General features: G+C 42.8%; 1 protein-coding gene across 5 annotated transcripts in view; it reads right to left on the reverse strand.

Annotated features, from left to right (window-relative positions):
* CHST9 (carbohydrate sulfotransferase 9) overlaps positions 1-24,247 on the reverse strand; it is a 186,473-nt gene that overhangs the window by 134,560 nt on the left and 27,666 nt on the right. The gene's annotated exons all lie outside the window — the stretch shown is intronic.

Genomic DNA, 24,247 nt, shown 5'->3' on the forward strand with positions numbered 1-24,247 from the left:
TCAACCTCAAAGCATGCGTGTCCAGGTGATAAATTATTGAATCTGACATTTCTCGACATTCATGAAGCACTCTGGCAGAAGGACTCAGCTCCCTTAACTAATTTGTGCAGTTTCAAGACAATAGGCTCTACTGGGAAAGGATTAAATTCCTGAGAGTTTACTGAAATGACATAATTAGAAGTTTTAGGCTCTTTCTGATATGGGACAACCCCAGAAGCAGTAGCAGTAATCATCCTATTTAATTTAATAAGGGGCCAATTTGTTTTTAATGAACGTGTATGTGTATGTAATACTGGTTCGCTTCAGTGGGCTTGGCTTCTCCTAGGCCTCTAAGGTTCCATTTGAAAATGATTTTCAAAAGGGAAAAGTCTCCAGAATGCTTGGAATGCTTTGCTACCTGACCAGTACATGAACCCTGGGACAGGCGTGGGTCGGTGCGGCAACTAAGAGCCCGCATGCCATGCCCAGGAGGTCAGAATGAACAAACACAGTCCCCCAGCCAGCACTCCCGTCCCAACTCCTGGCTCAAGCCAGTTAGGTTTTTGTCTGTGTTTAGCAGAATAAGCCCAGAACAGACATCCTGTCTGCAGTTAATGCAAGGGGCTCCATGCTTTCCTCCCCACTGACCTTGGAGTCTTGCAAATGTGATTCTGTTGAGGATGTGAGCTTCGAGTGCCATGCGTCACTCTTTCATCCACGATCAGGCCAGTAAGGTGCTTGACACAAACCTTTGTACAGAGGTTGCTCCATATTTTCTGCACACAGTGGGAAAGGAGGTGAGAGCTTCATGCCCGAGGAGCGGGGAGGAGGTGAACCAGAAGCCACACATTTCGCCATTTGGAGCAGTGATTTGTCACACGGACTCTGATGGCCTTAGTACAGAGACTAACTGCAAACATTGATCAGGGAATTCTCACTCTTCTGGAAGAGGCAGTCCATCTACATTTTATACCACGTTCATAGACGGTGCATAAAATTCTGAATTTATAGCTTCACAGGGTTCATTCACCCTGCCAAGCTAGAGTTTACTGACTCGTCTGTGTGGAAACTTTGGAACAATTTTTGTTACCATTATTGGTGGCGCCAGGGTGGTTTTCCACTCTATCTTTACCGATGTTCAGAATCCATCGCATTGATAGAAGCAAGAGGAGTTACTGCAATTTTAATTATAACATGGATGCGAATCAAGGAAAATTCTAAATGGCTAAAGTTCTGATCGGTAGACTTGAAATGCTCTTAGAATGCTTTAAGTTAGCCACTAAATAAATACACAGACTCCAATGTATTTGTATATATTTGACCATATAGTTTTTTTCTTTTCTGTATGCTCACTTAATTTCTGCCCAAATAGAATATATGTTTTGGTAAGAAGGAAAAATACCTTCCTTATCTGCATCTTCCACAGCACTCAGCACAGTGCCCAATAAATCCTCATTAAATGAGTCTTGAAGACAAAAACTCCATTCATCATAGATAATGTTGTGGATAGTGGAAAGGGAGCCTTGGTTTGGAGATTTTTATTGCAACAAAGAAATAAACTTCTTTGGGGAAAGTGGGGAGTAATCAAGTGACTACATCTCTACCAGTTCTGTATATTTTTCAGTCCACGTGCCTGAAATGTAATACGGAAGAAAAATGGGTAACTTGCTAAAAAACAAATAAGCAAATAATGTATCTTGTTCGTGTAAAGACAGAACACAATACAACATGGTAGAAAGAATTCACTATTTGGTCCGTTATTGTTTCTACAAGAGAGAAACAGGGCCCTCAAGTGTGGGGTGCAGACCAGGGGCACCAGAGTCTGGTACTCCGGAGGTGCTAAGTGACTTTCTTGAAGCTGTCACGTAACAGGTGACAGAGTGCAGATTCAAGCCTCATCGAGCTGGCCCTAGAGCCAGAGCTCCCTGCACCGTCTCCACCCTCTGGTTACCTCTGTTGGACAGCTCAAACAGGAAGGCAGAGTGCGGCCTTCTTTGACCTCTTGGAACATACACATTGGGTGACACAAAGCTAAGTAACTGGCGACGGGTATGGCTTCGAACTGTCATTAAAATATGAAAGAGGATTTCCCTGGGTGAGAAAGGTCTCTGAGAAGAAAAGGCAGAAGATCCCTGGGGGAATACAGTGTATGACGATTGCAAGAACAGGAGAGTGGTCTCGAAAAGGAGGTAGCGGCTACACCTTGAATTGTACTAAAACTTGTCTATAGAGTTTGAGTACAATTCTCCAGGCAACGGACAGTTAATGGAGTTTCAGCTCGTGGTATGATGCAGACTTATTTTAGGAAGACAATGTTTGCAATCGTACCAAAATTAGACTAAGAAAGAACAGATCTGCTCAGAGTCCCTTGGCTATGGTTGCTGTTTCCGTTCACCGTATAGCACTGCTGTGTGGGTACCATCTTGTCCCCTGGTTTCATTTATAAACAGCCCAGAAGACTCATGCTGAGAATCTTCTCAGGTCTCCTTGTTTATGAGTCAGTTTTGTCAGTGAAACGCGCTCTAAAATTACACAAGAAGGGAGCTACAACAGGTACCGCATGTGTATGGTGGACACGCAGGTTTCAGTAATGAACTGGAGCTGGTATGGAAAGGCAGAAAATTTTCAGATTTACAGTGTGTTTCTTAACCACGTGTCTGTTAATGCTCCGGACTGTGGCTGGTCCTCAGCCCCGACTCCCCATCGTGCTGATGAGGAGGAAGAATGGCTCCCTTGGTATCTTTGAGGGAATTTCACAAAGACAGACATAGTTTTGCTGCTGTCATTTCAGTGTAAACTTTCCCTGAATTGATAAACATCTCCGGATCACTATTCTAATGGCATGTTTCTCCCTCCTAATAAGCTGCAGTTTGGGGGACAGCAGTCTGGATGAAGGGTGATTGTGGGCAAAAAACACAGCATGCTGCACAGATTTCCAAAAACTTGCATTCCTGCCCTATGTTGTAGTACCTTCAAATCTCAAACCCATTTATTATTCAGGGCTTGTCTCTTGGTCCCCCGTCAATTTCCCCAGTTCCTCGGAAACTGAAGTCTTCCATCACGCTTAGCAGTTCTCTCTGAAATTTCCTGATGTCAACCAGCCACTCACCAAACACTGACCAATCACCTCTTCTGTTAACTTCCTCTACTTGTTTCCTGGAAAACCCACCAATGATTCTTTACTAGACCTGTATGAGTCTCTTGTAATTGTGTTCCACCTGTCCATTTGCATTTCTCCCTCATAGCTATGGCTTTAGCTACTTTTCAAACACATGGATGAGTAGGGCTGCTGAGACTCAGAACTGCCTGGTTTTGGTTTTTTATCATCAGTTAAGTCAAAGTTCTTTACAACTTTTGAATATAAAATGATGCAAACAGGTATATTTATAGACATAAGCAAATTAGCTTTTTTCTTGTTTGGGTAAGTAAATTATATGTGAATAACATTAAATGATGTTTCACTTAGACAGATAGTTTTGTCTGATAAATACAGACAATCCCTTTAAGAGACCAAGAGTTTGGATTAGACATTTATACATTTACAGATACTGGGATATAGATAAGGGAAAGGAAAAATGAAAAGAAAAAAATGCATCTAAATAGAAATATCAGTTTTTTCCATTCCAAAAAATTCTTTTTCAGGATAATGATATTTCTTTTCTTTTTTTTAAACCAAGAAATATCTGAATAATTTGGGAAAAGTTGAAAGGAGAGGAAGGAGTGATGGCAAGTGTAGAAAAAAATTACACTCTATTATCACCTCTTATCCTTCCAAACAAAAAAAAAATCACTGTTGATTATAAGTACAATGTACCATAAAGCTACTATCCTTGAGGGAGGGTATAGCTCAAGTGGTAGAACGCATGCTTTGCATGCACAAGGTCCTGGGTTCAATCCCCAGTACCTCCTCTAAACATAAATAAATAAATAAATCTAATTATCTCCTACTCCCCCCCAATTTTATTTTAAAAAGCTACTATACTTATTAATGCATTTCATATTGGGATATATAAATTTTTTTTCCAATTCTGGTCTTTATCAAGTCCAAGGGGACAGGAACTTTATTTTTCCCAGAAATTTTTAAATTAAAATATCTTTATTCTATGTCCTCACTACACAGGACAGTCATATCTTGCATTCATTGATAACAAAATATATGATAATTCTCAGGGTAATTAAGGGATAATTATAGGATGAGGAGGTCAGAAGCCTTGAAAATGACAGTAGTGTTTCTAGCAAATCCCACTACCCAGAAAGATTTACGCAGCAAATAAACAGAACACGTTAAAGCAAATAATACTGCAGCATCAAGAATTTGCGCCCACAACAGGGATGGCCTCTGGACACCTGGGAGCTGGATCTCATTAAGTCAGTCCTTAATCAAGGCACAACAACCTTTTTTTCTCCTACAAACCCACGGGACACAGCCTACCGGTTCCTGGGATTTGATGTCTGTATTTACTCTAGCAAGTGACATTTGTTCCTGGTGTGAAGGAGCTGGGTTATTTTCAGTTTTGCTAAGAAATTGCTCATTTTTGCCTTGGATTTAGACAGCAAAATACTGAGTGATTTATCTCCTGTCTTGAGCCCAGATAAGAACGGGCATGTGGCCACAGTTGAAGGCCAGGCAAAGCCTCTGACCAATCCAACTGAGATCTGTGTTTCATCTAACTGTTTGGGCCCAAGCTAGCCCTGACAGCTTGTTTATTCCAAGGGAGCATGCAGCCATGGCGTGGGGGCTGGTTTCTCCAGAGCCAGACTCTAATTGGTGCTGACGCCAGCTGCCTGATTTCCATCACCTTCCATCTGAATCAGTTCATCATCACCACTTCATTTGTCTGCCAGCGGCTCCCAGTGAATTTCAAAATTGATTTTGACAACTTTTGTTTTTAACCTCAAGGCGCTGCCTGGGTTCACCTAGGTGAGTTTGACAATTTGATGTTTCTCTTCATAATCAGGGAAGGTTCAGGGCCAGAGCCAGCCTCTGAGCCCTGGGCACTTTTGAGAGAACTTGGGTCTCCTTGCCTTACTCATTAGCAGGACCGGGAGCTCCTGGCTGAGGAGAGAAATGGGGAAGTCTAATTTTCTTTATTTAGGTGGATGCAGAGTTGAGTAATTTATTACCAGGGTGGTCTGAGAGGCAGATGGAGAAAGACAGAGCTTTTGCCTTGGGGTTTAAACACATTAAAATAAATCCTATTGCAACAGTGTAAATGTTTATTGTAGAGTTCCTCGCCAGAATTTTACAGCCTAGTTTTTGGTTTGGACTGTTTCGTTTCTGCCACCTTGATACAAGTTCTGTTTTGCTAATTTGCTTCTGGCCTTTGCCTCCTTGCTTTCTCCGACTTCTAGGTTCTACTGTTTCCTCTTGCTTTGCACCATGTGTCCAACATATCCTCCTGTTTGCAAGTAATAGGTATTATTTTCCTGCCTGAAATCTTTCTGTTCACTTTATAGGTGTCAGGTTCTCTGACATTTCTATACTAATTGGGATCTTTTGGGCTATAATGAAAAGAAATTTCCAACTCCAACTGGCTAAAAAATAAAGATATTTATTTTCTCCCATCACTGGAAGCTCAGACCCCAGGCTAGGGACCATCTGGGCCACATGTCATCATGGACTCAAATTTCTTCCAGTTTCCTGCACGGACCACCTCAGCCTTAGAGTCCTGATGAGGCATGTTCCCTCATGGTCACAGATGGTCATGGGGTGGCCTCTGCTGTTTCTAGGTTGCATACCTAGAAACAGAATGTCTCTGGGGAAAAGGATGGGGGATGGGGTGAGGGGCGGGGCATCGTTCATTCCCCAGTTAGATATGTCAGGTCTTCCGGCAGACATCCCTTTGTGTTTCGGGGGCTAAATTTGGATTATACGCCCATTCCATTAACTAGGGCAATGGTGACCTTAGACCAGTGGTTCTCAAAGTGCAGTCACAGGCCAGCAGCATCAGCATCACCTGGGGATGTGTGAGGAACGCCGGTTCGCAAGCCCCAACTGAGATACGCAGACTCGGAAACGCAGAGGCTGGGATCCGGCAATCTGCACTTTAACAAACGCTTCAGTGATTCTGATTCAAGTTCAAGATCGATGTCTACTAATCACCTGGGGCAGAGTGGATTTAGGAGTCTACTGCTATGACCTCTCCAATATCTCTCGTGGAAGAGGCCTGAGTTCCCGAAGTCATTCTTCTTTAAATACCGGTGTGTAGTCAGGATATAAACTCTGCATTTCTACTGTTAAACTTATCCCTAATTATACATTCTATTCTTTCTAACGCTACTATAAATGGGATTCTTAATTCCACTTCCAATTGTTCACTGCATGTACAGCAATACAAATTACTTCTGTGCATTGATTGTCTCCTACAACCTTGCCAAACTCACTTATTAATTTTTTGGTAGATTTCCATATTTAAGATTATGTCATCTGTCGATAGAGATATTTTTCTTCCTTTTTCATCTGGATACCAGACTTCACTTTCCACCAAACATTTCAGATCCAATTCTGAAGACTCTTTTATTAAATGACCAAAGGATGAGCAACATAACCAAGTAACATATGAAAAGCGTACGCTATTTTTAAATCACTTGGATATTTAGGATAGGAAACATTTTATCTACCCTACATCAGGCCTTGGGCTAAGTGCTTCCTATAGTATTTAATATGTTTACACCAGCTTTGAAAGTAAGTATGAATGACCCATTTTATGGATGAGAAGACAGAGGCTCGGAGGGCTCAACATCGGGGAGTTGGAAATCTGCAGGCAAAGTGGGGATCTGAACCTGGGCTGTCTGACTTCAAAGTTAGACTTAAAAACTCTTTACAAGTAAGAAACTCAACTACTTTACAAAGAGATTTAATTAACAGGAAACAAAATAATAGCAGCACCCTGGAGATGTGCGGTTGGCTCTGGAGCAAGCAGCCCGCCTGCCCCCCCAGGGCCTCTGTGGCTGTGCGCACCTGCAGTTCCCACCGGACTCCTTGCTGGCCGCTGTCTCAGGCCATTTCTGCCACTGGACTGCTTTCATTCACATAGCAGCAGCCCTTGGTCTTGTGAGAATGGCCACTATTCCTTCTGGCCTCTCCTTCCCCCACCACCCGTGCCACCCAAAGCAACATCTCCTGGCTCAACCATTATATGGTATTCAAGTGTAATGAAGATGTTAGTGATTTCTGTTCGACAATCAATGAAGTTGATTCAGAGTTATGATTTGTATGCATTTAAGTGAAGATGCATTTATTTTGATCGAGCAGTTTCCTTTTATTTTTTTTTTAATTTTGGAACCCAAAACTATGCCTGTCAGCAAACATTTTCACGAGTTCTTGGACAGATCACAGACTCTGGGTATGGGGCTGATGAGAGCTGCCTTTGGTTAAAACCATTTTCTCGCCCCTTGGACCCAGTATTTCTAAATGATTGACCCACCCAACCAATACCTATCTTTCCATTTTAATTAATAACGTGCACCCATAACCTCACGGAACTGATGGGAGCAAATACAAAGGACTTGTTTTCTGCTAAGTCATTCAGCCACATTATAGAGAAAGATACAGCATCCACTGGACTTTCAGAAGTTTTGAACATCATTTAAGAGCTCCTAGTGGTCTGAGCATTTGGGATATGGGGACCTCACTGTGGGGACTGCGGGGTGGCTGTTACTAAAAGTCTTTTTTCAGTTGTAACATTTTGTGGAAAAAGACACAACGAAACACTCCCAAGAACATTACAGCCTCTTCACTGAACTTTGCTCTTGTTTCTCTAGCTAATGGCCCGGTTACTTGCCCTTTCCAGTGGGTCCCGAGCTATTTTCACAGCTTAAGGCTCCGTTTACTTTAAGCCTATACCTGGACTGCACGTGATTATCCCCCTATCAGTTTTTTGCCGCTTTCTCTCTAAGCCTTTTCTATGGCTTCTTCACTTCCTTCTCTTTTGAGAAATTCCATCTGGGGGATGTCTCCTTAAGGACTTATTCCAGGCACCAACCGTTTTTTTTAAAGGAGACTCCCTTCAGACTCATTCAACAGAGAATTACCAAATATTCAGTATGTATGAACAGGCACAGTACAGCATGCTGAGAATACAGCAGTAAATCCAATGCGGTCACTCATTTATAGTTTAATGGGCGAGATCAGTATTAGACTACCCAACAGTCACACAGGTAAATTAACAATTACCAATTATGGTAACTGCGATGAAGGAAAGGTACAAGGTACTGATAGAGAGCATATCCAAGGAACCTGACAGAGATGGGTCAATCAGGGAAGACCTTAAGGAGGTGGTGATATTAAACCTGAGATCTTAAGTGTAAGTAGTAGTTACGTGCACAGACGGGCAGGACTATTCCAAACAGAAGAAACAGCCTTTAGAATCATCCTGAGGTTTAAGTTTTACATTTCACACTAGTAAGGACATTTGTTAGCCAAAGATAAAGCACATTCTTCCACTCTGGCTGAAACAGACAAAGAGGAAACAGATGCCTCTATTAAGAGCGCATTTGGGAAATGAGTAAAGAAAGCCGTGATTGGAGGAGAGATCAGAGCGTGCTCCCACTCAGCCTCCTCCAGGATGCTCTTCTCCTGATATAACAGGGCCAGAGGTTCATGACCAGGTTGCAACAGATGATTGCAAATGCATTATGCTTCCGTTTGCTCTTTTCTACAGCTAATCTCAGAGCGAAACTCCTCCAGCCCTCCGCCATTCTGTGTCCCTCTTGCTCTCAGGGTCAGTGGCTCCTGAGCCTGGTTACTCAGCAGAATCCCTTTGGCTGCTAAAATCTGTAAGGCTTCCCAGCCAATTCCAGAACTACTGAATTGGGGTGTCCCAGGGTGAGACTCCGGTAATCCACATAAAAAAAAAAAGCTTCTCAGGTGCTTATGATTTGAAAAAGGATTGAGAAACCCTATTATACTTCCAGCTTGTGCCCCTGGGCAAGTTACTTACCCTCTCTGTGACTCCACGGCAAACCGAGAATCACAATGGTTCTATTTATGGGGTTGAGGTGAGTATAAAAAAAAGGTAGAGAATCCTGACTTCATGGAGCATATCTGGGTAGGAAACACAGTCATCGAAGGAAATGCCAGTCCCAGGGACTTCTACCTCAGGACCGCCCCACAGATAGGAATTCCACTGAGTCGCCTCTGGTGGTGATTTCTGAGGTTACTTTAAGAGCTGGGCAGCTGCCACAGAGCTGAATGGGGCAACATGAATATCAGCTGGTTTAAAAACCTGCCTTCCTGCCTTCTTTAACAGTATTGCCTCTATGTTCCCCACCTCCTTGACTGGCCCAAAGCTGTCAACTGTCAGGCCGTACTTTCTGTGAGACAGTGAGGGAAGGTCTGCAACCCAGGCTGGCCAGTTGGAATAGTTATCTCCATGGGAACAGTCACTGTAGCAGAGGATGCCAGCAGGATGGAGCAGAGTCCGTTTCCGGTAACTGACATGGCACCAGGGAAGACAGAGGTCTCTTCTTTGTAATTGCTATCAATAAAGATGATGCAAGTCTGGAATTTCCCCTATCTTTGCCATCAAATGCAGGTACCCGCTGTGGACGCAGCTGTCCAGAGGAAAGCAAGTCCAACAGAGGAAGCCAGAGATGGGGGGGTCCTAGTAACGACACTGCTGGACACTGGATCGAGCTACTTCTGAAACCACCGTGGACTCCCCAGGCCTGGGCAGAGACTACGGGAGTCTCCTGCGGAATGTATCTACCTATTTATCTGTTGGTTTAACTTACATGGAGATGGATTTCTGTCCCTTGAAACTCAGAGTCCCTAATTTGAAAAGACACATGCACCCCAATGTTCATAGAAGCACTATTTACAATAGCCAAGACATGGAAGCAACTTAAATGTCCATCAACAGATGACTGGTAAAGAAAATGTGAGATACACATATATATGAATATTACTCAGCCATTAAAAAGAATGAAATAATGCCATTTGCAGCAACATGAATGGACCTAGAGATGACCAAAGTAAGGGAAGTAAGCCAGAAAGAGAAAGAAAAATACCATATATAGTCACTTATATGTTGAATCTAAAAAAAAAAAAAAGGACATAAATGAACTGACTTACAAAACAGAGACAGACTCACAGACATAGAAACCAAACTTATGGCTACCAGGGTTGTGGGAAGGGATAAATTGGGAGTTCAGGATTTGAAGATACTAACTACTATATGTAAAATACATAAACAACAAGGTCCTATGGTATAACACAGGGAATATTCAGTACCTTGCAATGACCTGTAATGACAAAGAATATATAGTATTTTTATATATATATAATACTATATATATATATATATATATATAGTATTTATATAACTGAATCACTATGCTGTACACCAGGAATTAACACAACATTGTGAATTGACTATACTTAAAAAAAAACCCCAGAGTTCTGCACAATACCTTTGGGTGTTTTTCTGTCCTATCTGTAGTCAGTATGGCTTAAGCCAGGGTGCCATGAAGTTGTGTTTGAGGAGAAAGGCTGAGGCTACAACCTGGAGGAGTGAGAGCAGAAGTACTGATGGGAGGGGAGGGCAGCACCGTCACTGCTCTCGCTCAGGTTTTGCTATTACTGAGGAGCAAACATTTCAGCATCCTTCAAATACGTGACTCAGAAAAACTTAAAAGTTTAAAAATGTATTTACCATCCTGCTCTGTTTAGGAATTTTGCTATTCCCAAGATACGGTCCCAGACATGAGTGGGCTTGTCCCTTCCCTTAAATGAAACCACCTTAGTAAAAATGCTGTTTTTCCTACAAATTTAGTAAGAGCCCATGTCTTACACTAAAGCTTGGCAAGACTGTGTTCCAGCGCGAGCAGATCTCTGTTCAGAGCTACATCGAATACAAACTGGAATGGACTTACAAACAGCATTAAAAGTTAATGAAAAATCATCCTTGTATATGCCGAACAACAAACAAAAAAGTCAAAGAAAAAAAACTAATTATGTGCTGCTAGTTATAGTTAAGACTTAAGTAATTATTCTGAATTTGAAATTTAGATCATTCCCTCCTCCTTGATGTAATTATCCACTAGCCTTCCTAATGCACATTCTTCACGTCAAGCGAGCCGGAACTCCAAACCGAGGAGGTGGGGCTGCAAGAGGGAACGGGGAAAAGGCAAATGCGAGGCACATGGAAAACAAAGACTGTAGAAAGACATTATCGTTTACTGCACAATCCATCACGAAAATGTGCAGGCGCGCCGAGCTGTCTTTATTTGGCCACAATACAAAGGAAATAGATACGAACCCAATACATCTCCAGTGTGACTACTCAAAGGAAAAAAAAAAAAAAAAAACAAGCCGGAAGAAGCGAGTTGTAAGTGAATGAAAATATCAGCATTTCAGGGCAGAAGGGAAACCTGAACAATCTCTACCATAGCTTCCTTGTGTTTTAGGTCAAGAGACACATTTAGGTGGACAGAGGGCCTCAGCCAAGGACACACGACTGCTAGTTGGAGCTCCCTTGGTGCTAATCAGTGACTATCTCCCTCTCTAAAACATACACCTACTAGGAAAAAACACAGAGATCAGGCAGTGTTCTTTCAATAGACGGATTTCTCAGAATCTCCAACACAGTGATTCTGCCAGTTTGCCGAGGATCTACTCTAATTAAGCAACCACAGGATGGGCTTGGGGGTGACCCACGCACTGTGAGACGGACCTGAGCTAACAACTCCAATGATTACCACCCCTGTAAGTCTCTAGCCTGACACTGATGTTCTGGGTCTCCTGAAATTAGTGTGAGTTCAGGGCCAGGGTCCAGTAATTCCCCAAAAGACTGATTATTTCTTTTTCTCCAATGAATAGTCCTCCTAGTGAGAGGCCACAGTATTCAATAACACCTTAGTGAGTCTTTTGGAATTACGTGAGTTTTTTAAATTAGAAATTTAAATTGTAGAATAAGATAGTCCTTCGTGCCATGAAGACAGAGTATCATGTCCTGGGTTTAGTGAAATTCCAGAGCAACAGAACAAGAAGGGGCAAGGAGTCTGGGGAGGGCAGAGAGGTAATGGGGAGAAATGTCAAAAAACAAGAGAAGACTCACTCGTTCCCCCAGGACACCCTATTAGTTCTCCAAATTGCCACAGAGCAGCTTGCTGCAAAGCAGACATAAGTATCGTGGCAATAGAAGAGGCCATTTTTATGCACTGACACCAAGCATGTGGTCTGTTAGGATCTAACACGACAGCCAGAGTCTGGCAACATGGGTACTCTCTGCAAACCACCGCCACCAGCAGCACAGACGACCGTGGGTCTGTGCGTTCCAGACGGGGCCAGGCAGCTGAACTGGTACCCTGTCACGTCTTCACAATGCTCCTCTCTGGCTCAGGAGTCCTCTCTCCTCGCCTGCTGCAGTCTTTGGCCTTCAGTGACTCTCATGAATATTCGGAGAATACAAACACAGATCGATGGATGCCCTTATGAAGTTCTAGAAGCCTTACAAGGGAGCTTTCTGGAAGGCATGGCAACACAATTGTTTGAAGTTGATATAATGATTCACGTAGTAGTGCTATTCACTGTACACGCAAAAAAAAAAAAGAAAAAAAAAAAGTAACAACCCAAAGGGTCCCCAAAGTCAAAACGGAACCAATGAATATTTAAGAATTCCAGATGCTAAAAATATACCTGAGATCTCATTTTCTTCTTCATCAGAAATTGCTTCAGGGAAGAAGACTCTTTGCCTTCTGGAATCCAACATCAGCCAAGTTAACTTGGCATCCTGGCAGAAATCAAGGATACCCTGACTCTTGCCAGTTGTAAACAGACAGCATGAAATTTAATGTAGGAGATACAGAGGAAAAAAGCTGCCTACCTGTTGCTGTGAATTAGACAAGACTTACGCTATTGAAATTTCACTGGGTATTGCCTTGGTAGAATCTGAATTTGTTCAGTTTTGTTTTTTCAAATGAACACCTGCCATTACGAGCTCAATCTAGCTGATGTAAGAATATTTCAGAAGAATGAGGAAACCTATTAAATTCTTCCGTGACTACCAGTTTTCCATTTAAAGCGCATCACCATTTCCCCCTCTATTCCAGATCGCTCATCACTCTTTACTGCTCTTTCAAAAACAGAGCATCTCGCTCTCTGGATATGAGATTTCAGGTTGCAGTTATGTCTTTTTCCCTAGCTGTGGGTTATCGGACATACCTCTGATCCAAAGCAAACTGGGAGTCTCTACCTATTTTCTGCCAGTGGTTCAGTGAATGGACTTCTGATTTCTGTTGGTTATCGAATTGCTTCTGGGAATGGACGTAAAATGCAGGCACTGACCCTTAGTGTCAATCGTAAAATTCTGAGCCCAAAATTCAGAGGCAATTCCATTGTTTACAGTGTATTTCTGGCAGCGTGACCATAAGCAGCCTGACTGCTTTATGGATTTATCTGTCTCCTGAGCAGACTTAAAAGAAGGCTTAGTAAAACCTACATCAGTTTATTGAGTGCATGAGAGCTGGCTGTCACCCTTGTCTTCTCCCCCTATGGGGTATTTTTTGGCTTTATGCATCTGAAGAGAGTTTTAAAACTGAGTTTTGAAAGTTTGAAAGTAAAGAATTTCCTAGTGTTACTAATATGTCTTTCTTAGCTAATTATTTTATGATGAGTCATGTAGAAACCTTGGGGACTAACGATAAAAATCATTTGTATTTTAAAGTCACATTTCATATTACAAGAAATGCAAAATTGTGTGAGCCTGGTTTATATGAGCTAATAATTCATAATAAATTGGTTATAAAAGTAATTTGAAAGCTGTTCCTAGGACCATGAAATATATAAGTATTTATGTCTATTGCTTTTCATTTGCAAACAACTATTAATTGTGATTTTACCAGTACAGTGCATGATAAGCATTCTGGAATTCTACATTTATCATCGTGATGTTTTTATTAAGAGCATGTTAGGGTATTTCCATGAGTACTCTGCTCAGTGCACGGCCACACCATGGAAAGCTGGACGTTCTGCCTGTTACTGTTTCTGCTCCGAACGGAACCAAACCATTTTGATGTCAATTTCTGGCCTCAATTTTTAAAAAAACGAATGTGGAAAATTCTCTCTCCATCAAGCATCTTTACTAACTCCGTAGCCAGCTGCCACCCACGCAACAGTTAAATGTCATCGGAAAAGAAGAAAATGGCGCCTGTGCAGGGTGAACCTTGTTCCTTCTCTGAGATGGGTCCAGACAAATGGGGACCTTCCTGAGACGGTGGCTGTCAATGTCACTGTGGTCAACACTGTTCTTCATGGGCTTTTAAAAATCACTAACACTGGGGACAATGCTTCTGCACTGAGGGCCACACATAGGGGCTGCTCAAGTGAGTTTAAAATCTTCTGGAAAACAAAGAAGTCTCACAAGGGGAAAATTGAGAAAATAAGAGAAGTGAGAGTTCTGAGCAAAAGGACAGAAACTTACAAAGCACATTTCTTTATCCTAGAGAAAAGCCAGAAAATTATATGACACTGCAAGTTAACTACATTGTCACTACAATACTGCATGATAAAGAAGTTCTGCAGAAGTCTGTTACCACGATAGGAGCACTCCTCTTTCCATGAAATCAGACGGTGGCTTCTCACAGACTCTGAGAAAACATCACTTTCATGGCTGTGCAAGTTGGGGGGCAGCCACGCACGCACCTAAGAGAGAAGGCATATACCTGTTTCTTTTCCAAGATTTCTAACTCAGAATTTTCAAACTGAGCTGGCCAACTCCCACCTGTCATGGCCAAGGGAAGCGCGGGCCAGGCACAGGGGACGCCACGGTGAAGTGGCCTGCTGGTGCCACCCTCACAGATCTCGTGGCCTGATGGGCTGAGGGTGACGGGCAGGATCTCAGCCAACCCTCCTAATCTCCCGTCACGAGTGTTTCGTGGGGAGGCACAGCGAGCACACAAGAGGGGCAGCTTAGACGTCGGAGACACAGGAACTGCAGGGGCCTCAGGGTTGAGTGGCCCCGGGACCAGGGAAGCAGGTGAAATTTAGCACAGTTGGAGGGGAAGTGCCACGTGACCCCAGGTGGCCAGAAATGAGTCTGGAGAGTTAAGTAGAGGTTGTATCGTGAAGGGCCTCCACAGGCAAATTTTGGAGTTTAAGTTCATCCCAAGAGCCATCGGGGGCAAAGAAGAGCTTCACGAGGGAAGAGGAAAATGAAGGCATCGCCAATAGCAACGAGGCCTCTAGGTCGGGGCAACGGCCTCGGCCGTGAAACGGGACGGACTGGAGAAATACGATGAGGTGGGCTTTGTGCTTCCTGAGTTTAAGGGATCTGTGGGGTGTTCACACAGAGAGGCTGGAAGCAGATGGCACATGGGACCAGGGTTCGAGGGATGGGGTGACACCCGGCGAGCATGCAGGTTAGAGGAAAAGAGGCCTGAGGGCAGAAGTCTGAAGAACACCAACACCTAAGGGATGGGAAAAAGGAAACAAAGTCGTCTGAACAAGGAACTGAGACTACAGCCAGAGAAGGGAGGGAAAGTGGACGAGTCTGTCCTCACGGACATCGAGGGAAGGTGGCATTTTAAGAGCCATCTAAAACTGCAGAGAGAGAAGAGGAACAAGAGTGGAACACGCAGAGGACTGGGAAGGACTTGCTGGACTTGAGGGCAGGCAGGATACTGGGGGAACGGGGCCCGCGGTGGATGGGGAGGGACCGCAGGAGGTAAGGGCAGGGTGAGCGAGCATAATAGAGCAGAGAGAGTGATTACACAAAGTTCTTTTATGAAGTTAAAGGAGCAGGGGAAGGGGTATACTGGGGGGAGAGGAAAACTGTGGTGGAAAGCATTGGGTATTTGGGGTGGGTTGAAGCATGTATAGATACAGATACAAGAAGTGACAGAAACGAAAAGACAGGAAGAGAGAAGAAAGAGAAGATGGGCAAGATCACCAAGGAGGCAGACCACTTCAGAGACAGAATATGAGTGGGAGGAGGAGGGGGAGGAAGATGAAGGAGGAGAAGGAAGATGGAGAAGCTGGGAGAAGGGCCAGCGACGGGGTGGACACAGATCAGCCTGTGTGTCGTTAGGAGGAGGCTCTGAGAGCTTCCTTTCCTGTGAAGTAGGAGGGGAGGTGGGCTGCAGGGAGACATGGGGGAGTGGACATGCCCAGAGCGCGGGGGAGAAGGTCACACACCTGCAAACTGCCTCTCTGGAAAACGAGAGAGAAAAAGCTCTCGGGAACCCGGGACTGCCAGGTCACATTCAGAGCCTGGCAATGTCTCCTGCTACCAATGTGTCTCCCATCATTTCCCATCACAGTCTACAGCTGCCAGATATAAAAAGCCAGCCAGGCTGATCTTGAGGGATGACACCATGAAACGGACTATTTTGTATAACAGTTAGTTTATGAGGATTCATGACCCGAACAAAACATCCCTGCAAGAATATTCCAAATGGATTGAACGACCCCCTAGAAGAGGACAGTTTTTTTCCCCAACACCTTGAGCCTAGGAAAGTAGGGGAGACTGGCCAGTGCCTATACCTATTCCAACTTTTGGAATTTCTCATTATTAATAATTTTAATAGGATACTCATCAATTACATGATTTCTGGGTTATACATAATACACCTATGTGACTGTTTAACCAAAGTTAGACAAAGTTGTTCAATCCTTCAGAAAAGGCCCTGTGGAACACGCAGAGCTGCAGAGCACGCAAATGCGCGGTGAAGGCTGTGGCCATGCTAGAGGCTGGCTGAGGGGCTGCGAGTCCGGCAGAAATGGGCAGCTGCTCTGTCTCCGGAATCTCTCTCCCATTTCTCCCCATCGAGCCCTTCGCTGGGGTCTCCTGGGTTCCAGGAGTGAGGGTCCTGACCCTCCGCGGGCTTGCCAGTTGGGGAGACAGGCATGAAAGCAAATGTTTGCAACCTGGACTGAGTCACGCCACGAGAGATGGGGATAAAGGCTGCAGAGGAGGAAGGGGAGCCTAGGGATGAATGCTGTCTGCTGGATTAGCACCAAAACATTGACTTTCAATCCCATATGCGAAACCCAATGGAACTCTTGGCAATCTGTGACTCGGGAAACACAGCAGAGAGTACACTTAATGAAAACTAAGAGCCCCCTTTTCTTTAAAAACAATCCATGTTTTCTTTTCAGGTTTTATTCCTCTTTAATATGGGATGACCTAGATACCATCAAATTTCCCATCAAATCTTTTAGTTGCTTGATTTACTCTTGAAAGTGATGTGCCCAGAGACACTGGTTCTGTACTGTTGAACCTTCTTTTGTAGTCTGGGGTAGTTACAAGGCGAAGCTCTTCTTCGTGCAGATTTTTCCCCTGGAGAACAGAAGCTACATCCTTGCTCCTGGTGAGGCACCTGGCTGCTAGCCTTCTAGACTGGGTTTGGGAATGGTTATGTTCAAGCCACTTTAGGAAACAAACTGAAAATGCAAAGTGCCCTGAGTCCTCCTGTATCTCAAGGGGAAGGGAGGAGGAAGGGAAGCCAGCATGGAGGGAAGGCGAAGAGCACTGTAGGGAGAATAGGCAGTTATCAGGAACCCCATTTTGTTACTTCCTGTCTATTGCGAATTTGAGCCTTTTCGTTGCTTCTCTCCAAAAGGAGAAGTCTGGGACGAGATGATGCTTCCATATTTGAAGTTTATTTTTATTAGGAAAATCAGAGAGTTTGGACTAGGCGGTATTGCATACTGAACCCATAGTCCCCGCCAGGAGCTCATCTGCCCATCACCATGAATTACGTAACGAGTGGGGTCTCTATCCCTCATACTCGAAGTCCACACTAATGACCGGTAGTTATTTTAATCGATTCGCAATGAGCTGCTAACTACTCCTGTGGCGTGCCAATAAAGCAAGAGGTGCTGTGAGCGCAGGTTCTGTGGCTTATAGTTGTATCTTTCATTAAACATTTTCAGTGCCCTAAGAAGTCTTAATTTTGATTTGGAAATCTGTGAGTCCAAATAAACATTTTTGTATCCATTTTACCAGGATTTTCACTGAACATTTGCAGTGGTCCAAGGAGTCCTCATTTTGATTTGCCTGAGCAGACAGGAAGATACCATATGAAATCATAGAATCTTGAAGTTGATGTTATTTTGGAAAACATGCAGTTTGACAGCTTTACAGGAACTCTCAAATATGTGAACAAAGATGCTATACAGGAGCGTTCTTAACAGGATTGTGAGCAAAAAAATCAGAAGCACCTTTAATGCATGTCAGTTGAAGAATGGACAAATGAATTAGCAGCATATTCACATGACGAAATATTACATGGGACTCAGGTGAATGAATTCAAGCTACAAATATCAATATAAATAAAACTCGAAGACCTCATGTTAAATGAAAAAGCAAGTTGCAAAAGGCTATATATGGATAGACACCTTTTAGGTAAGGCTAAAAATATGAAAAAGGAATACACGTAAGTGCTAAAAATTTAGAGATGTGCACAGGAATGCGGTGATAAAGGTCAAATTCAGGACAGTGGTCACCTGAGGAGAGCAAGGAAGAAGGGATGGAGATTGGAGAAGAAAAGACACCAGAATCTGGAGAGATTAGTCAACTTGTTCAAGGACACAAAACAGGCTAGAAACTAGAGCCCAGCACTTTCCACTGCAGAACACCACCTCCAAACTGGAGAGCTTCTGAGCCTGTCTTTATTTTTATGTCCCTTTCAGACCCAAAATGAGAGCCACAGGGAATTTAACATTATAAGGGATCTTAAAAAGTCATCTGAGGCAACTCCTCCCTCAATTTTCGACTTTTCCTAACAACGTGTCTGCCTAACGGTGATCCAGCCTTTGTTCACAAAACACAGCAAAAGGGAAAAATAACCCTCTGCAGGTAACATCCCTAACCTCAAGGAACATATTTCAGGATACCCCTGGAGCAAATGCCCTGCAAACCAAACACTGCAACTTCTGCAAAATCCTGCGTTCATTAGCAGCCTTCTTTAGCTTAGCTTTTGAGATGGGTTGATGAATTCAGTAAAGGTTTACTGAGCAGCTACTACGTGCCAAGTGCCATGCTAGGTGTTAGAGCACAGCTATGAGCAAGGCAGCATCTTGTGGTCCACGAAGTAAAATAAATCAAAACCAGTGAGGGACAAGGAAAATCCAGCAATGGAAACAGCAAAGGAAAACATGTCCCAGGAAGAGAGAATAGCTAACAGAGAGGCCTCTCTGAGAGGGGAAAAGTCATGTAAAAGAAAGATGCGTTCAAAAGTGGCCAGAGAGGGTTAGTGGTCATTTGATTGAAAAAATGGTTGTCACCTTCATCAAAACCAGAGAAAATAACTCAAACAAGTGACTTATTTAAAAAAAGCAATTTTATTTTCCTGACTATATGATTGGCAGTAAGGATAAAGTCTTTCCATGCTATAAATGGCTTTGCTCCAAGTCAGGTATACACAAGCACCCTGGGAGAAAACAGAATTTCAATACAGCAACAACATGATCAGGATGAACAGCCTGATTTTGGCGGAAAAGGATACACCTTCTCATCAGAGAGACTCAGGAGAAAAGAATTAGGCCAAACCAGTCTAAAGGCAAAACTTCATATGCCACAGAATACACTTAGTTTGAAAAAAGCAAGGGATTACGCAAAGCGTAATCAGCCAGAGAAAGACAAATACTGCATGATTTCTATTCCACAAGGACTCTAAACAAACCCAAACCCCTCAAAACAGTCAAGCTCATATGTACAGAGAACAGACTGGTGGTGGCCAGAGGTGGAGGGAGAGGGTGGGAGAAATGGGTGAACTGTTTTTGGTTTTTTATTTTAAATATATTGATTTCTTTTTTAAAAATTTAAAAATGAAAAAAAAATTGGTCCTGAATAATAATGCTCAGAAGTTGTTAGATTTTTACAATGTAAATAAATCCAGGGAACAGTTTTTGTTTGGAATGGTTGAGACTAAACTTGATTCTGGAAAATCTCAACAACAACAAAAAAGAAATAACATTAGGTATTCAGTGGGGTGTTCGATTTTTCACTATTTTGTATATTTAAAAATATGTGTAAATAATTTTTTACTACTTGATAGGGGATTTTATTAGATATACGTATTTCTAACACAGGTTTCATACAGTAATAGAAGATACCATATTTTAAAATAAATATATAGTAAGTGTTACAGTTCAGAGAGTCACCAGGATCGTCATTTTTAAAACGGTTTAAAAGATCCGGGGTTTCATTCACCACAATCAGGCCGTGGAGGAAGGACAAGCCTCATGCAGTGCTGGCCGGGGATGCAATGAGGACGATGAAGATGCAGAAGTTAAGGAGGTGGGTTCTGGCTTAACATATGGCGCTTTCTAAGGAGGTGGCTATAGAGTTGAGTGGATGCCCTGGGAAGTAGTGGATCCTGTGTCCCAGAAATATTCAAACACAATCTATGCAGTCATTCGGCCGGATGTTGGGAAATCTGCTGAAGCATTATTTACCACCCGCACGACAATCCTATTGAGCACCTACCCAATAAATGCCCCAAGCTGCGGAGCGAGCACACCCAGGAAGTGAGATGGACAAGGTCTCTGTCCTCGTGGAGAGCGCAGAACAGTCAATGGATGCACACAATTAATAATTAAGTCAACAGATAATTAAACAAAGTAATTGCTAATTATGATCATTTCTCCAATGAAAATAAATAAGGTGTTGGGGTAGGCTGACAGGTGGGTTGTGGGGTGATCAAAGTAGGTGACATCTGAGCTAAGCCCTAGCAGGTGAGAGCTGGGAGAAGAGCACTCGGCTTCTGAACCTGCGAGAGCGCTGAGCTAGCCAAGGACTTGGGGTGGCAGAGGAAGCGAGGGGAAGCGGGATGACACCCTGAGGGAACAGACGTGGGGCTCCTGAGGCGGGAACTGGCTACACCCACAGCTCTGTGGGCCCCAGGGACAAGTTTCTGGTAAAGGGAATGAGATAGCCCTGAAAAGTTTTGAACAGGGGAGTGGATGTCATCAGATTTATATTTTTTAAAAACAGGTGGTGTACAAGATGATCTTAAAATTCTTTCGAAAGCTGAGATTCTGAATCTGTTATGCTAGGGTCTTAACCCTGTCTTATTGCACGTACAAAACAACTGCGTCCCACACCTTTTGGTCCTTGGTCTGTTTAGCAGCCAGAGACTACCCTGAGAAAGAGCAACAAGTCGCAAATTTCAACAGTAGCTGCAGGAAAAAAGTGACCCATGCTTGTGAGTTATCCTGAATTGGCCCGCCTCGTTCCTGCGTCTTTCCCAGACATGTGTCTGTTCCGCTCTGATCTGGTCCCCTGCATCTGTTGACCCGGCCCCCACCGCCATGCCCCTCCCTCTGATACTTTTATCCGGTCAGCAATCCCGTCACAGGCAACTGATCGGGCTCCTTCTCCTGGTCCCAACTCATTACTTTGCCTCAGAATGGAGGGCCTGTCTCCTTCCCGTCACAATGGACTGTCCTTTCGTACCAAGGCCTTGGCCTGAACCCAAGACTTCCTCCCTTACAATCCATGAGCATATAGTCTCCTTGAGAACAGGGGTTATATCTGGTTCTCTATTAGATCTCTGCATTCACCACACTGTTTGGCACTGACGATCACTAAGTCTTCAAAAAATACTGTTGAATGAACAAATTCCTGACCTTGGGCAGCCTGTCCAGACACGAGATCCTCCTGCACAGTGACCCTCCTCTCTGCCCCTCAATCTGCCATGCTCCTTCCAACACTTCCAACAACAGCTCTGTGCCAGTTAGATTTCCCAGCAATTTTCACCAGGGCCAGAAGGGAGATTTTTTTTTTCCTCTCTTAATCGGTCAAGGCACAAATTTGAGTTCCTGAACTGTGGCTGAGTTGTAACTGGGGTAACTCAGGATAAGCGAGTCTGAGGATGCTCTGCATCATTTCCAGAATAATCATAAAGGAGTTCACATTCATGGTGCAATACTGCTTGTGAGACACTGTGCTAAGTGCTTTGCAGGCACTGTCTCCTGTAATGCTATATGGAAACCATCATTATCCCCATTTTACAGATGAGGAAACTGAGGCTTAGAGAGGCTAAGTGATTTGCCCAGGGTCATATGGTTGAAAAGGAAATTTGAGATTTTCAAGATTCCTTTGAATGTAAAACTTGTACTTTTAACAAACTAGAAAGAAGAGCTGTATAAAATAAAATTCACAGTAATACACATCCACATACTGAAAATCAGCACAAAGAAATTTATAATTTAACTGATGATAGTATTGAAGGACGGATGTTCATCTGGAACTCTCTGTTGTATAATTGGATAGATTTTCATTCCTCTGTCACATATTTTTCCTCTTCACCTCCAAAAAAATCTTGCCTATTCATAATGTTTTACTAGCATATCACAGCCTATTTAAGTTTTTTTTTTTTTTGGTAATTCTGGAGCATTTTATTTTAATAAAAAGCAGCCCAGGAAAACTAAGAAGGCACAGAAAACAGTCCCTCCCTTAGTAGGTTTTTAAAAGCCTCAAAAGAAAAAAAAAGGCATGAAAAGAACCCCAGAGTTCTCCTATACCAGTGAAATGTACGTGAGATCAAACCATTCAAGTTTTAAAACCTTCTGTATTTTCAAGGGATCTCTGGAACCAAAACTTCTTCCAACGTTCTGTGAGTGATAGTTCTTAAGTGTCCAAAACTCATATTTTTTCCCCCCAATTTTTAACTTAACATCAAAACACACATTCGGATATTTTCTGGTTTAAAAAGAGGCTGCCTTTAAAAATGCCCTAAGCTCCTGACATTATCTGAAACACACCTGAAATACACAGGTTCCTGTCTGCCTGGAAAACTGCAGAACTACCACTGGGGCACAAGCCAAGTACAAGGCAAAGTTCCAGATGGAAGCCTTATGAAGAAGAATGAAACTTTCCTTCAGTAAAGCAGTCATCTAAAGGAATCCTGGTTCTAACGTTTATTCTCACGGTCATGAGGAGATAGTGGAAAATACTATATACTCCATTTAGGACATATTGAGAATCAGAGAAAGTACTTCTAGCAAATCACAAATAAAAATTAAGGGGAGAGATTGTAAATGTTTCACCAGCCCAACGTAAGTGGGGAAAATAATTACCCAACTTGGAAAACGTATGAACTGGATTAAGAATCCAACGTGCAGAAGAGATTATACATCCATAAACTTGTGAATCCAGCTGAGGTTTACCACGTCAGCGATTTAAAAACCTCTGTACTGACGCTACGGCATTTATTATACTGTTTATCATATCCACTTCTTGGTTAGGAGGCTCTTTTAGGGCTCACGAGGCATAGGAAAACCTAAGCGTGGGTCACACTTTGAAAACTCTAAGCTTTGTATCTTTGGGCCAGTCACTTAAAGTTTCCGTTTGAAGTCTCAGTTGCTTCATCTGTGCTCTAGGGGCAATATTCACCGTTTCTCCATCACAGAAGCAATGTACAGGTCTGGACTTCAGAGAGACACCACCTGGGTTTGAACCCTAAAGGTCTTGCCTCTGCACCTAACCCTACATGTGGGCCTTGGATAACGTTCTGATCCACCTGCAGCTCACTGTCCTCGTCTACACACCCAGACTATCACACCCAGGAAGACATCGTTAGGATAAGAGAAAATACACGTAAACATTTGGCACTTATTAAACTTTCAATAAATGGTAGCGATTGAGGTTGCGGACATATTTTGTAAACTGCATTATATATGGAAGGTTATGACACGACTTGACTGTTTCTTCAAATATCATGTGTCTTCCTACGGACCATAACATTTCTTCATTTGTCTACATATATGAATATAATTTCTTTTACATATTGCAGCCCCCTTGTGATACTTTTCTTGAGAAATTTACTATGAGGCAATCATATTAGCAAACCTCCCAATATGAGATGTCTTTGATTCTTCCTCCTTTGCTGCCATGGGGTCTACAGTCTGCAGTGAATTTTTAACTCACTCATTCAATCAACACCTACTGCAGGCTTCTACGTGACAAGATCTATGCTAGGAATTATATTGCAGGAGGAGTTAGCCTATATATTTTATCACAGATGGTTTCATTAAATATAAGTTGTTATGATAAAACACTGCAGTGATAATATAGAAAACTTAGAAAATATTATAGTTTCCATATAAGTTTTGACAATACATTACATATTCTCTAGAAAATAATTATACGCAGTCTTTTCACAGGAGTTGCAATATAAATTAAATAAATCCAAAGTGTTTGTAAGGCTAAACCAAGGAAAGGGACTTAAAGATGGAAACAAATTTTAAAATGATCATATTTGTGACTTAGTGTGGAATTACCTTTCAGAATAGACCCTTCAGGGCTTTATATCTAGAATA

Source organism: Camelus ferus, chromosome 24 (genome assembly GCF_009834535.1).
Source record: "Camelus ferus isolate YT-003-E chromosome 24, BCGSAC_Cfer_1.0, whole genome shotgun sequence".
Classification (NCBI taxonomy): Eukaryota; Metazoa; Chordata; class Mammalia; order Artiodactyla; family Camelidae; genus Camelus; species Camelus ferus.